This window comes from Pan troglodytes, chromosome 23, assembly GCF_028858775.2.
Source record: "Pan troglodytes isolate AG18354 chromosome 23, NHGRI_mPanTro3-v2.0_pri, whole genome shotgun sequence".
In the NCBI taxonomy this organism is placed as follows: domain Eukaryota; kingdom Metazoa; phylum Chordata; class Mammalia; order Primates; family Hominidae; genus Pan; species Pan troglodytes.
In genome coordinates, this window is record NC_086016.1 from 36327339 (window position 1) to 36341261 (window position 13923).

General features: G+C 40.6%; 1 long non-coding RNA gene across 1 annotated transcript in view; it reads left to right on the plus strand.

Moving 5' to 3' along the window:
* The first annotated feature begins 892 nt into the window (after positions 1 to 892).
* Positions 893 to 13923, plus strand: part of LOC134809725 (uncharacterized) — a 527418-nt gene continuing 514387 nt past the window's right edge. The window contains exon 1 of the long non-coding RNA XR_010156150.1: positions 893 to 1761. This is a non-coding gene — a long non-coding RNA (uncharacterized LOC134809725). The remainder of the gene's footprint in view (positions 1762 to 13923) is intronic.

Genomic DNA, 13923 nt, shown 5'->3' on the forward strand with positions numbered 1-13923 from the left:
GGAGCCAGGGAAGTAAGGCAGCTGCCTTCTACCAGCTGTGGTCAACATGTGGCTCATGAAGGATGAGTACTCAATGGGGTGGAGTCCTGTTTCCTGATATATGTTGCCCAGCAGTTGGTCCCAGCTCTTTGAACAGATTCCATGTGATACCCTCTCCCTGTTTCCATGGTACCTGCCTCACTCGTAGTCAAAACAGCATCACCTAGTGTTAAAGGGCAAGTTCTCTGGAATCAGGCAAACTGGGTTTCAATCACAGCTCTGTCGGTTTTCAGAAATATAATTTTGGATAAGCTACGACCTCTCTGATCCTCTCACTATACAAGGGTGATGATCACAGCCAGATGAGGTTCAGGCCAGTGAGGAGCCTAGTGAGCAAAATTTAAGGAGGCACTAACTCTCTAGGTTATATCAGTGCAGGGATACCATAGGCATAACCCTGAGAAAGAGTGGTTTCTTAAATGTGTAGCCTTGGGCATCACACCTGCCTCATTCTCGTGGAGGAGTGACTGGTGATGATTATGTCTACCTCATAGAGTCGAGATGAGAATGAAATAAAATCTCACAGGGAAAGTTAATTATAGAGTGCGTGATACATGGGAACTGTGAGTATTCAGGTACCCTCCTCCTTTCTTACCTTCCTAACCCATTCCCAGCATATGCTACTCTCATCACTCAATGCGGAGGCGACCTGAGGAATCTGTTAGAAAGTTCAAGCCTTTTGAAGGGTAAGAGCGCACCCGTTAGAAAGAAGAGACCCCTGTCCTTTTTGGAGCAAAAAATGAAAGTGGGCTCAAAGGGCGGGCCCTCTGGGTACCTGACATTTGCAAACAGTAATATACAGTGTTGTATATAGAAAGAAGATGTTTTATTACTTTTTTTTTTTAGATGGAGTTTCGCTCTTGTTGCATAGTCTGGAATGCAATGGCGTGATCTCAGCTCGCTGCAACCTCCGCCTCCTGGGTTCAAACGATTCTCCTGCCTCAGCCTCCTGAGTAGCTGGGATTACAGGTGCCCGCCACCATGCCCAGCTAATTTTTGTATTTTTAGTAGAGACGGGGTTTTACCATGTTGGCCAGGCTGGTCTCGAACTCCTGATCTCCAGTGATCCACCCACCTCGGCCTCCCAAAATGCTGAGATTACAGACATGAGTCCCCGCGCCCGGCCACATATTTTCAGATGGTAGTAACTCACTACTGCAAGCACTGATGGCTCCTGCTCAGTTTCCATTCCTCTCACTCTCTTCTGGGAGAGACCACCTTTCACAACAGAAACTAAACGTAACTGCCTGCTTTCTCAGACTCCCCTTGCAGATATGGCAAGAACATATAAGTCTGCACAGGCCAGTAGGGCTAAAGAAGAAGTTTCAGGATGTTTCTGGGAAGAATTTCTTCTCTAATGAAGAGAGAAGCACTTAGGATGCCTCATTGTCACACAGCTGGTAAGTGGTCCTGACCTAGGTTTGTTAAACTCGTATCTGTAACTATCAGTTACTGATATGGTTTGGCTGTGTCCCCACCGAAATCTCATCTTGAATTATACTCCTATGATTCCCACGTGTTGTGGGAGGGATCCGGTAGGAGATAATTGAATCGGGGGCAGGTCTCGCTCATGCTGTTCTCCTGATAGTGAATAAGTCTCACGAGATCTGATGGCTTTATAAGGTGGAGTTTTCCCGCGCAAGCTCTCTTTGCCTCCTCCGTTTTGCCTGCTTCTCTATGCCTGCTGCCATGATTATGAGGCTTCCCCAGCCACGTGGAACTGTAAGTCCAATTAAACTTCTTTTTTTAATAAATTGCCCAGTCTCGGGTATGTCTGTATCAGCAGCGTGAAAATAGACTAATACCGTTACTTTGTGAATGCTTGGAGTACTGGAATTTCTGAGTTGAATGCTAATTTAGAAGTTAAGTTGGGCGTGGTGGCTCCTGCCTGTAATCCCAACACTTTGGGAGGCGGAGGTTGGGGGACTGCTTGAGCCCAGGAGTTCAAAACCAGTCTGGGAAACATGGTGAAACCCATCTCTACCAAAAATACAAAAAAATTAGCCCCGGAGTGGTGGTGTGCACCTATTGTCCCAGTTACTCAGGAGGGTGAGGTAGGATCACTTGAGCCCAGGAGGCCGAGGTTGCAGTGAGCCAAGATCGTGCCACTGCACTCCAGCCTGGGTGACAGAGTGAGACCCTGTCTCAAAAATAAATAAAGTAAAAGCCCCTAGGAAGCAAAAGTTTGACTCAACTTTTTTCTTTATTTTTAAAAATTGTTTTATTCCCCCCTACAGTTTTTGAGTTCTTCTTGAAAGATAGCTTTGTCCTATCAGACCTGGTTAAGAGAGACAGCTTTTGAGAGGCATGGTAGTACTTAACAATCAGGTCTGGAACCATGAGGAAGGACAGGGGAAAAATCAAGAAGCAAAAGGTTGAGCCCAGTGTGGGCCCACCTGAGTCTTCTGTCTTATTCCCTCTGATTGTGAAGTTGGTATCATTTCTCTGACCTGGAGGTTAGCAGCTGGGCTGTCAGCAAGCTTCAGGCGGCAGCCCTTGGCACCAGCCTAGAGCAAGCACTGGGGGTTTGTCTGCAGAAACAACTGCTGAAAGCAATTGTGGGACACCTTCAAATTGACAACATGAGAGATGGTGCAAATTAATAGTGCAGTGCCTTCATCTGGGGTGTAAGGGAGGCAATGAGAGAGAATAATCAGCGAAGCTTGAGCTGGGTGAGGTCAATTATAAAAGGTAATATGCAAGACGTAAGCTTGGAGTTGGGAACTCAGAAAAATCACAGAATGTTTTTGATCCAGGAGGGGATATTGGAGATTTTCACATTTGGTGTGTTTCAATCCAAATTATAATTTAAAGGGAGACACACCTTTTTTGTAAAGGGCTCAATAGCCAGTCGTTTTGGCTTTGTTGGCCATAAGTCTCCGTCACAACTGCTTGGCTCTGCCACTGTAGTACAAAAACAGCCATAGATAATGTATAAATGAACAGGCATGGCTGTGTTCCAATAAAGCTTTATTAACAAAAATAAATGGTGGGCCAGCTTGGTCTGTGAGATGTAGTTTGCCAAGCCATAATATAGGATCCTGAAAAGACAGAGGTATACTATCTCCTCTATGCAAGGCACTGTCCAAACCCTGGAAATATAAAGAAGAAAAAAGTCGTGGGCTGACCTATTTTTTTAAGGATTTTATAGTTTCTTCCCTCCGGTTACCCTCACTTTTTTATCTCAATCACCATCACCACCAGTCCTTTGCATTAAGCATCTTCTATAGGTCGACTCTATCCTAGGAGCTTTATATGTGTTATTTTTAAACTTCAGTCTCACGACATAGGTATTATTATCTCCATTTTACTGACTGAAGAAATCAGAGCTGCAGCTTGTCCAAAACGCTGAAGCTTATAGGTGCTAAAGCTGGAATATAAATATCAGTCTTTCTTATTTCAAAGTACCTGCTTATTCTAAGAGGCATTATGGATTCAGAAGAGGGAATCTGGAGCTAGGCTTCCTGGAAGTGAATTCCGACCTATGACTTTGGGCAAGTGATCTAACTTTTCTGTGACTCATTTTCCTCATCTCTAAAATGGAGACAATAGAAGCACTTCTTTGGGTATGTGATGGTGAATTAGCTAAGTACATCTCAACATCCTACAATGAACAGGGTAGCACCTTGATAGAGTTTGGATATTTATCCCTGCCCAAATCTCATGTTAAATTGTAATTCCCATGCTGGAGGTGGGGCCTGGTGGGAGGTTGGTTCATAAGATCATAAGCTCATGACAAGCTTGGTGCTGTCTTTGTGATAGTGAGTTCTCATGAGATCTGGTCATTTAAAAGTGTGTGGCACCTCCTCCCACCCCCTCTCTTGCTCCTGCTTTCACCATGTGAAGTACCTGCTCCTGCTTTGCCTTCTGCTCTGAGAAAAAGCTTCCTGAGGCCTCCCCAGAAGCAGATGCTGGTGCCATGCTTCCTGTACAGCCTGTAGAACTGTGAGCCAATTAAACCTGTTTTCTTATAAATTACCTAGTCTCAGGTATTTGTTTATAGCAATGCAAGAACAGACTAATACTCTCATCCCAATAAGAAAGAATGATCTGGCCCTAAATGTCAGTATCACCAAGGTTTAGAAATACACCTGCAATATTTTGAGCAATGAGGAGAGAGAGGGGGTGAGAGTGATTTATCTTCTCTCAGAGTTGTTTAGGGGTAAAGCTAGGACAAGAATCCATATCTATAGCATCCATGTCCTGAACCGTTTCCTCACCCCTACATTGCCACAGGGACAACTGTGCAGTGAGTAGTGGTGATCCAGATAGTGGGAACTATATGTGCAAAACGATCGGAAGCAGGAAGAAACAGTACAAAGTTTCTGTCTGGGACAGAGCAACCTGACTCTGTTGATTTGGATAGTCACTCATTGTAGGGGAGTCACAAGGAGCAAGTGAGGGAGGTGGAAAGTGGCTCCTGGTTAAGAGCTCAGAGTTTGTGAAGAGGCAAAGGGAGCCATGGTGGGTGTTTGAGCAGAGGAGTGATGCCTAGCTGTTAAAACCAGGGAGGATCTGGCTGTGCAGGACGAGACTGGCATCTGTTAGATCAGCTGGCAGGGGACTGCAGTACTCTTCTCTGAAGGCCTGAGGCTCCAGACAAGATGGACAAGGTAAGGGAAGAGATGGCTGTCAGACACCTAGCGGAGGGGCCTCTTTGCAGCTCATAGATGGTACGTGCTCTGCCTTTGATCAGAGCCGAATAGGAGCTGACGACCTCCGACCATGTGTGCCAACCTTCCTCTGCACAGCCCCAAGTGATTCGGTGTCTGCTAATGAGATTTTCTGGAGGGCCGTTAAAGATCATTAAAAAGCAGTTTTTGCAAACCTAATATTAGCTTTTAAGTAGTTAGCAGGGATGAGCCCTTGCCACTCAGTGTTAACCAAAGCAAGTGATGACCTGCCACTCAGGAAACGGAGGCAATAGTAATCCCTCAGGTCCCAACGACAACGGGGGTGCTTCTGAGGCAGTTCTATCACATTTATTTCTATGTGATCCACAAAATGTTCTTTGAACAATCTTTTTGTTGTTAGAAATGTGCTAATCACTAGAGAATAATACTAAGTGATGATAGTAATAAGAGTAGAAAATTTATTGAGTACCTACTCTATCTTAGGAACTGTACTAAGTACTTTATATAAACACTGTCGCTAATCCTGTAACTCAGCTGCAAAGTAAGTACAATTAACCCTGTTTTCCACACGAGAATTTTAAGATGAAAAAACTAAAATGCAGATCCTTAGAATCTCACTATCTAATGGGCCAAATGCTTAAACAGATGAACGTTATGTCATATGCTAAGAGTGGAAATATGCAGTCATACTTGCTAACATTTATTGAATGTGCCAGGTACTGTTCTACTTTTCTTTCCAGGTAAGAGCTCATTTATTTCTCACGAAACACTATAAGGTGGTTACTATAATCTGTTTTGCAGATATGGAAAGTGAGTCAGAAAGCAGTTATAACAAACTTGCCTAAAATTAGACAACTAGTCAGAGGACAAGAAGGATACAAAATCAGTTATCAAGTTAGTTAATTGAGTTAACATTCATTTTATTTACCTATGTAATAAGCCTAACAAAAATAATTATCTGCGAAGGTTGTTAAAATGGTTTCAACTATCTGATCCACATAAAATATTTAGCAGAATTCCTGGCATATTTTGCACAATTTATAACAGCCTCACCTGGTCTGTTTTTTTTCACTGTTTATTCTCAGTGCCCAGAACATTGCCTGGCACAAAATAGATCTTCATTAAATATGTACTGAATATGTGTTAAAATGTCAGCTATTGTTATTGTTACTGAGGAAAGAGGAAGCATAGCTTTACATCACAATGCCTGAAGTCGTTTGACATGGCAACAAAGAGTAAGTTGTGCTGGAGTAAGACAAGACAAGCATGGGGGAGACTTCTGTGACTTACATAATCTATAGGATGGCTGAGATGCTGCAGGTGCAAAACAGCATCCCAAGCTTGGGAAAGTTATCTTGAGGTGTGTGGGGGAAGAGATGTGTATGTAGCAGAGGTGGTTACTATAGAAGTCAACACGTTCGCTAGCAGAGGAGGCGGGAACCTGGGGTAGAAGAATTCCGTGCTGAGAACAAAGGCTGGGTCTCCTCTGCAGAGGTTGCGTCTCCCTATGGCCTTAGGAGAAAGGCAGCCAGTGAGAGGAGAAGAAAATAGGAAGGGTATCTTTGGAACTGGAGAGATTGACTCAGAAGTCCAAGGTGGAGAGTTTCAAAAAGGAGGTTATCAACAATGTCAGACACTGCAGAGTTCTATTTTAGGACTCAGCTGCACAGGGGATAGCTCACAATGTCTGATCTAGGGTAGCACATATAAACATGTGTTGTGTGAACTTGCTGAAGGTCACAGAGTAAGTGATAGGTTCAGGGCTTGGACTCCAGTGTTTAATTCCCAAGCCTCTGTTCTTAACATTATTTCTATCTGTTTCTATCCTTATGTCACCTCTCAATGCCTCCCTTGACTTTTGAGCTTGCATATCCCTTGAGCAGACCTCTCCTATGTGCCCTTGAGTCTTCCGGGAATGCTCATCCTTCTCTACATATGTTAGATCAATTATTTCTTTGTAATTTTTAAAAGGATTGGTCTTTCATTATGAAGTAATATCTGATTCTTCCCAGCTGTAAGTCATTACTTGTATTTTCTTCATCTTCTTGTTTTATTTCTTTTATAGCACTGATCTCATTCTGCCCTTTATTACACAACTGTCTATTTTTTTTTGACCCACTTGGGGCCCTTGAGGTCAGGATGGTGCTCTTTATCTTGGTGTCTCCCATGATAACGTAGCAGAGTGTTTTCAATGTAGCATGGGATCAATAACACTTGTTAAGTTGAAATAAGACATAAACCAAGTGTATTTCTCTTCATCTGTTGCCTCCAAACTGGTCTTTAGAGATTCCTGTAGTCTCTAGATATAACATTTACATAAAATTTAAAGGAGACTCAAAAAATACTCTTGGACAAAAAGATGCATGAAAGAGTGCAAAAAAGTATATGTAGATCAATAGGGCACTAGTTAAACTTTGATATATTCACAGCTGTAACAAGGAATATGCTTATAAACAGCTGCGGAGTGATCTTCAGATTACATTCTGGATTAAACCAAATAAACAGAGTGGAGAAAAAGATGCATAACTTAAAGTGGGGGTGAATAAATACATTATATATGTATATTTATATTTATGATAGGGAGATAAACCAAAAACAAATAGAAAAGGTATTACATATCTATAAGGTCAGTGAAGAAACAAGGTAAGAAGGATGGGGAAGGAGCAAAATATCTCTGAATATGCCTGGCTTTATAGATTCACCTCTGGAACCAGGAAGTTGTTTTACATAATCACAAAGCAAAATCAAATTTACAAAATAGCTATTTGTAAAAATTGAAGTCAAAGTGAAAGAAATAAGCTTAACTGTGTGTGTTGGGATTATGGCATAACCAAATAGAGAATTATTTCAAGTGATTTTGAAACACAGTAATTTGACTGCGTCTCTAGTGGGATATACTCTGCGGATAAAAATATCTATAAAATAAATTTAAGCATCTGCAGTAGTCAGTGTTGATGTAGTGCTGATCTTGTTGATTATTCTGATACTTGTGAACATTGTGAGATAAGTACTTATATTATTGAGAACCAGAATTATTAGTGTAGAGGAAAGGATATAAAAGTGTCAGATTGAAGAGATTAAGTGAAAATTCTGTAGTCCCGAATTTGACTTGGGATTCATTAAGCAATTCATAATGAATTTCTCCATTTAAACCAACAATGACAACCACACCTATGTTCCAGCCCAAACCACTGATAGAGCCTAGATACAGTGACGTACCCTGCAACAGTGAACTCCCCTAGCAATCATAATGTGGTCTCTAAATACCTTTCCCAATAAAAGCAACTAGGAATCTCTAGAGAAATATCTAATTCTAGATCTGGGAAAGACAATAAGATGTACCTGAAATCACCTTCCTGGAACCCAGGAAGCCATTATAACTTTATGGGAATGTGTCAAGAAGACATGGAAGCCACCTTCATGAGGCATTTATTGGCAAAATGAATAACTACAAAATATATTTAAATCTGTATTCATAATGATATTTAAGCCCAAAGAATATTTTTATTTTTGATCAAGTCACTCTTTTGTCCAAACCTCTGCAATAGTTTCCCTTTTCACTCAAAATAAAAACCGAACTTTTTACCAAACCCCAAGGTCTAACTTGATTGGTCGCCATTCATTCTCTGAACTCATCTTCTGCTATTCCTTGCTCACTCTGGTTTAGCCCCACTGGCCTCATTCTCATCATTGGACATGCCAGGCACCCTCCTATCTCACAGCCTTTGCACTGGCTGTCCCCTGTCCTGAGATGTGCTTCCCTCCAGGTAGGTACATGGGATACCCTCTTCGGAAATAATCTCAAATGTCACTGTGTTTGTTTCTGTAACACAGTACTACAAACTGAGTGGCCTAAAACAATGGAAATGTGATCTTTCACAATTCCAGAGCTTAGAAACCTGAAATCAAGTTGTTGTGAGGACCGGTTTCTCTTGGAAACCTTTAGGGGAGGATCCTTTTTGGCCTCTTCCAGCATCTGGTTTGCTGGCAATCCTTGGCATTCCTCTGCCTGCAGCTCCATCACTCCAATCTCAGCCTCTGTTGCCGCATGGGCATTTTTTTTTTCTGTGGGTCTCTCTGTGTTTTTAGGTGGCATTTTCCTCTCTGTTTATATTCAAATTTCTTCTTATAAGAACACTAAGCTGGGCGTGATGGCTCACGCCAACATATCTGCTGACTCCACGTGCCTGAAGTATGACTTAATAAACTTACACCTGGTGGCTCATACCTGTGATCCCAGCACTTTGGGAGGCTGAGGTGGGCAGATCACCTGAGGTCAGGAATTTGAGACCAGCCTGGCCAACATGGTGAAACCCTGTCTCTACTAAAAATACAAAAATTATCCAGTCATGTTGGTAGGCGCCTGTAATCCCAGCTATTTAGGAGGTTGAGGCAGGAGAATCACTTGAACCTGGGAGGCAGAGGTTGCAGTGAGCTGAGATAGCGCCACTACACTCCAGCCTGGGTGACAGAGTAGAACAAACAAACAAACAAACAAACAAAACACCAGTCATTGGATTTGGGGCCAATGACTGCATCTTCATTTGATTACAACTGTAAAGACTATTTCCAAATAAGGTCACATTCACAGCTACCTAGGCTTAGGTCTAGTAGAACAGTGTCTTTTTGGGGGATGGCGTTTATCCACTACAGTCATTTTTAAGTGAGACCTTCTCTGGTCACCCCTATCTAAAATTGTGGGGCCTCCCCTAACACCCTCACCTCACTTTCCTCCTTGTTTCCTTAACACTGACCAGCATCTAACATATATATTTTACTCATTAAAAGGTAACTGTCTCATTCCACTGGAATATGAGCTCCAGCAGGGCAGGGAATTTTGTATCTTTTGTCCACTGCAGTATCTCTAACTCTACTAGGTACTCAATAAACATTTGTTGAATGAATGTTGGGGAAGTCTAGGTATTTTGGCTATAGGTACACAACTTCCTTTCTCCTTTTGGCAGATTCATGTTGACCTAAGCATAGTTTTTTCCCCACATGAGGAGCAACATTGGTATAAACCAAAGAATCTCTACAAATAACTACAATTATCTTTATTTTACTATTTTCTCCTAGGTTAGTGTGTTTTTTGTCTACTTAACTACTTACTATTCCTGTTCTTAATTCGTTTTTTCCAAGACTGTTAGTTATCTTATGGGATTCTTGACTTCCATTTCATGAAAGGGACAGAGCAGTCACTGCTGAGGCAGGGGGAGCAAAGACACCATTATATCCTGTTTCTGATTCATAACTATCACTGGCTCTTGTGGTAGAAAAAGCTCAAGCTTTTATAATTCTTGTCTGTCTTTCTTTCCACCACCACCACCCTTGATTTCTCTGCACCAGTGCTTTCTGAAATCCATTAGTGGGTAGAAAAAACAATTTCCTTGAATATTACTAGGATTCTTAAAATACATAATAAAGGATAGAAGATACTCAAATTGTGTCAGGTAGTTTCAGTAAGTATTCTTTCCTGAAACTTTTGTTTCAGGTAAGTAAGTGCATGTGTTTGAGTATGTGGTGTGTTATGTCTTGAAATAAAAAACTGTTATGGATAGACATTCTGTCTCCCTGACTCTCTCTGTTTCTCTGTCTCACTCTTCTCCCTCTTCCAGCTCCCTTGTCTGAAACACAGCAAGCCATTGTTTAGAATGGACACTTGGGGCACTCTGACTCCTCACTTAAATCTCTTAATGGTGCTCCTTGCCATTCTAGCACAAGCCAGCACCTGACCTTGCATATCAGTGTGCTCAGGGTACGTCTGGGGAGATTGTTGAGAGGCACTTCCCAGGCCCTCTCCACCTTAGGGACACTGACTTGGTAGGGCTGCATTGAGGCTCAGCATAAGAATTTTTAGTTGACTCCATGGAGATTCTGATGCAGAGTCAAGAATCACGTTTTATAAATATCTGGTTGCAAGAGGAAACAATGAAATCAATATGGGTATTTATATGGGTATGCCTGACTTTCCAATCTTACCCGTTCCTACTGGGATCCATACGTGACTTGAGATTGACAAACATCACATCTGAGGAGATGAAGATGACTTTTTGCATTGAGGCAGCTTCCTTTTCTTCATGGAATTGCTAATTTGTTATTTCTTCCTCTTTCATTAGGAAAATTTTACTTGCACTGGCTTATAAAGAACTTATTCCCACGTTTTGTTCCATAATAACACCATTGTGGCTCTGCCTTCAAAGATTTTGCACTGCGTGATTGCCCAATGATTGAGGATTTGATAAAAGTCTTGTGAAAAGCAGAGCCACAGACCACATGGCAGATTCTATGAGGAAGATGGGATGTAAACTTTGGGCGGGGGGGTGCTCTTGTCAGCCTTGGGCATTTGTTTTCCTGGTTTTTTTTTTCCCCCTGCGCTGAGAATTAGATTCTGGTATCAAAGCAAAGCACCAATATTGGAAAAAAGTTATCTACCCATTTTAGGCTTAAAACTTTGCAGGGCAGATGGCAGGACTGGTTAAGATAGTGACTGAGCATACTTCAGATCCTCAAAAGTATTATATAAATACCTTATACTGGTAACTTTATGAATATATTACATTTGCTTCAATGCTTCATGGTCTAATTAATGCCCTAGAATTCCCAAACTCTTCTATTGATTACTTATTTATAGATATATGTTACCTTCAAAGCACAGTGAGAAGTGCCCAGCATTGGCTAAGACTCATCTTGATATCAAATAATGGTAATATACATCACTCTCTATTAAAATAATGCCAGACACCAATGTAAGCAGATGACATGTATTGACTCTTGTAATCCTCCACAGTCCTAGAGGTGATTACCATTATAAAACCTGTTTCAGTGCTGAGGAAATTAAACACAGTGAGGTAAGTAAATTGCTCCAATTTATAGAACTTGTGGCATTGATACTTGAACCCAAATAGTCATATTCCAAAGTCTGAGCTATCAACCACTACACACATTTCCTGTTAATGGAGTTTACTGTCTAGTTAGAGAAGATGACAGAATTTTTATGCAGGGTAAACAAAGGAGCAAACTTTTTTTTTTCATGTATGAGGGGGAGTCATCAAAATAAAGTATTAATGGAGCATGTACCTAACTACTGTTAAAGTTTTTATATTAGAACCTGTATAATTGATTCCAGTGGATTGTTACCTTTCTGACAAGATGGTTAATAGTAGATCGTAGATATTTAGAATGTATCGGGGAGTTTTGCTCCCATTTCTGCTGGGTGGATATGAACTAGTTGGACTCAGTGAATCTCAGCTGGGCTTGCTCATGTGTTTGCGTTCAGTTGTAGGGTTGTTGGTTATTGGTAGGTTGGCTGGAGGGTGGCTAGTGCCAGCTGGCTTCATGTATCTGGTAGTTTGCTGGCTAGGAGCAATAAAGGTGACTGTGCCACATGTCTGCCATCATCCAGCAGGCCAGCTCAGAGTTCTTTACATGGCAGGCTAGCCCAGGCTTATTCAAATGGTGGCAGGTTTCAAGAGAAGCGAGAAAGGGCAAACCCCAGTGTACAAGTCTTTTGAAGAGGAATCTGTGGCCACCTTTGTGATCTGCCACAGTTTTCCCTTTGCAAAATTGTTTACGTTTCATCCACATGCAAAATATGCTTGTCCCATCTCCAAACTCTCCAAAATATTATCCAATTATAGCATCAAGATTAAAGTCTACGATGCACCCAACACTAGAGCATTTAAAAATATAAAGCAAACACTGATAGATTTAAAGGGAAAGATAGACGGAAATACAACGATAGTAGGAGACTTCAACATCCCAGTCTCAGTAATGGACAGATCATCCAGACAGAAAATAGACAAACATTGGAGTTGTGCTACACACTAGACCAATAGACCTGACATTTGCAGAATATTTCACCCAACTGCTGCAGAATATACATTTTCTTCACCACTTGGAACATTCTCCAGAATAGACCATTTCTTAGACCAGAAAACAAGTCTCAACAAACTAAAAAAGATAGAAATTATATAAAATATTATATATAATAATGTTATATAAAATATTTTCTGAGCACAATGTAATAAAACTAGAAATCAATATCAAAAAGAACCGTGGAAACTACACAAACACATGAAAATTAAACAACCTGTTTCCAAACAACCAATGGGTCAGTGAAGAAATTAAGAATAAAATTGAAACATATGTTGAAACAAATGAACGTGAAAATACAGTATACCAAAATCTATGGGATGCAGCACAAGCAGTGCTAGGAGGGAGGTTTGTAGCAATAAATGCCTACATTAAAAAATGGGAGACTTCAAATAAACAATCTGATATTACACGTCAAAGAACTAGAAAAACAAAGCAAAAACAAAATTAGTAATAGGAAAGAAACAGATCACAGGAGAAATAAAATTGAGACTAAAAAATACAGATCAATGAAACAAATTTTTTTAAAGATAAATTGGCAAACCTTTGGCTAGACTAAGAAAAGAACCAAATATAAAAATCATAAATGAAAATGAGACATAACTGAGACCACAGAAATACAAAGAATTATTAGAGACTATTAAATAAACAACTATATGCCAACATATTGGATAAATTCCTGGGCATATACAACCTACAAAGGCTAAACCATGAAGAAATAGAAAACCTCAAGAAACCAATAGTCAAAGCTGTAGTAAAATGTCTCCCGTCAAAGAAAAGTCCATGACCTGATGGATTCCAATTCTACTCAATCTCTTCAAATCAACTGAATAGAAGGGAATACTTCCAAACTCATTCTATGAGGCCAGCATCACTACCAAAACCAGACAAGAACACAACAACAACAACAAAACTACAGGCCAGTATCACTGTAAAACACAAAATCGTAAGTCTAGCAAACCAACAGCGCATTAAAAAGATCATTCACCATGATCAAGTGGAATTTACCTCAGGGATACAAGGATGATTCAACATAAAATATATCACATCAACAGAACCAAGAAAAATAACCATGTGATCATTTGAATAGATGGTGACAAAATTCAGCAGTCCTTTATGATAAAAACCTCATCAAACTGAGTATAAAAGTAGCATACCTCAAAATAATAAAGGCAATATCTGACAAATCCACAGCTAACATTGTACTGACCAGGGAAAACTTTTCCTCTAAGATCTAAAACAAGATAAGGACACGTACTTTTACTACTCTTATTGAGCATAATGCTGAAAATCCTGGTCAGAAAATAAATCACACAAGAGAAAGAAAGGTCATCCAAATTAGAAAAGAAAAAAGTCAAACTATCCTTGTTTGCAGATG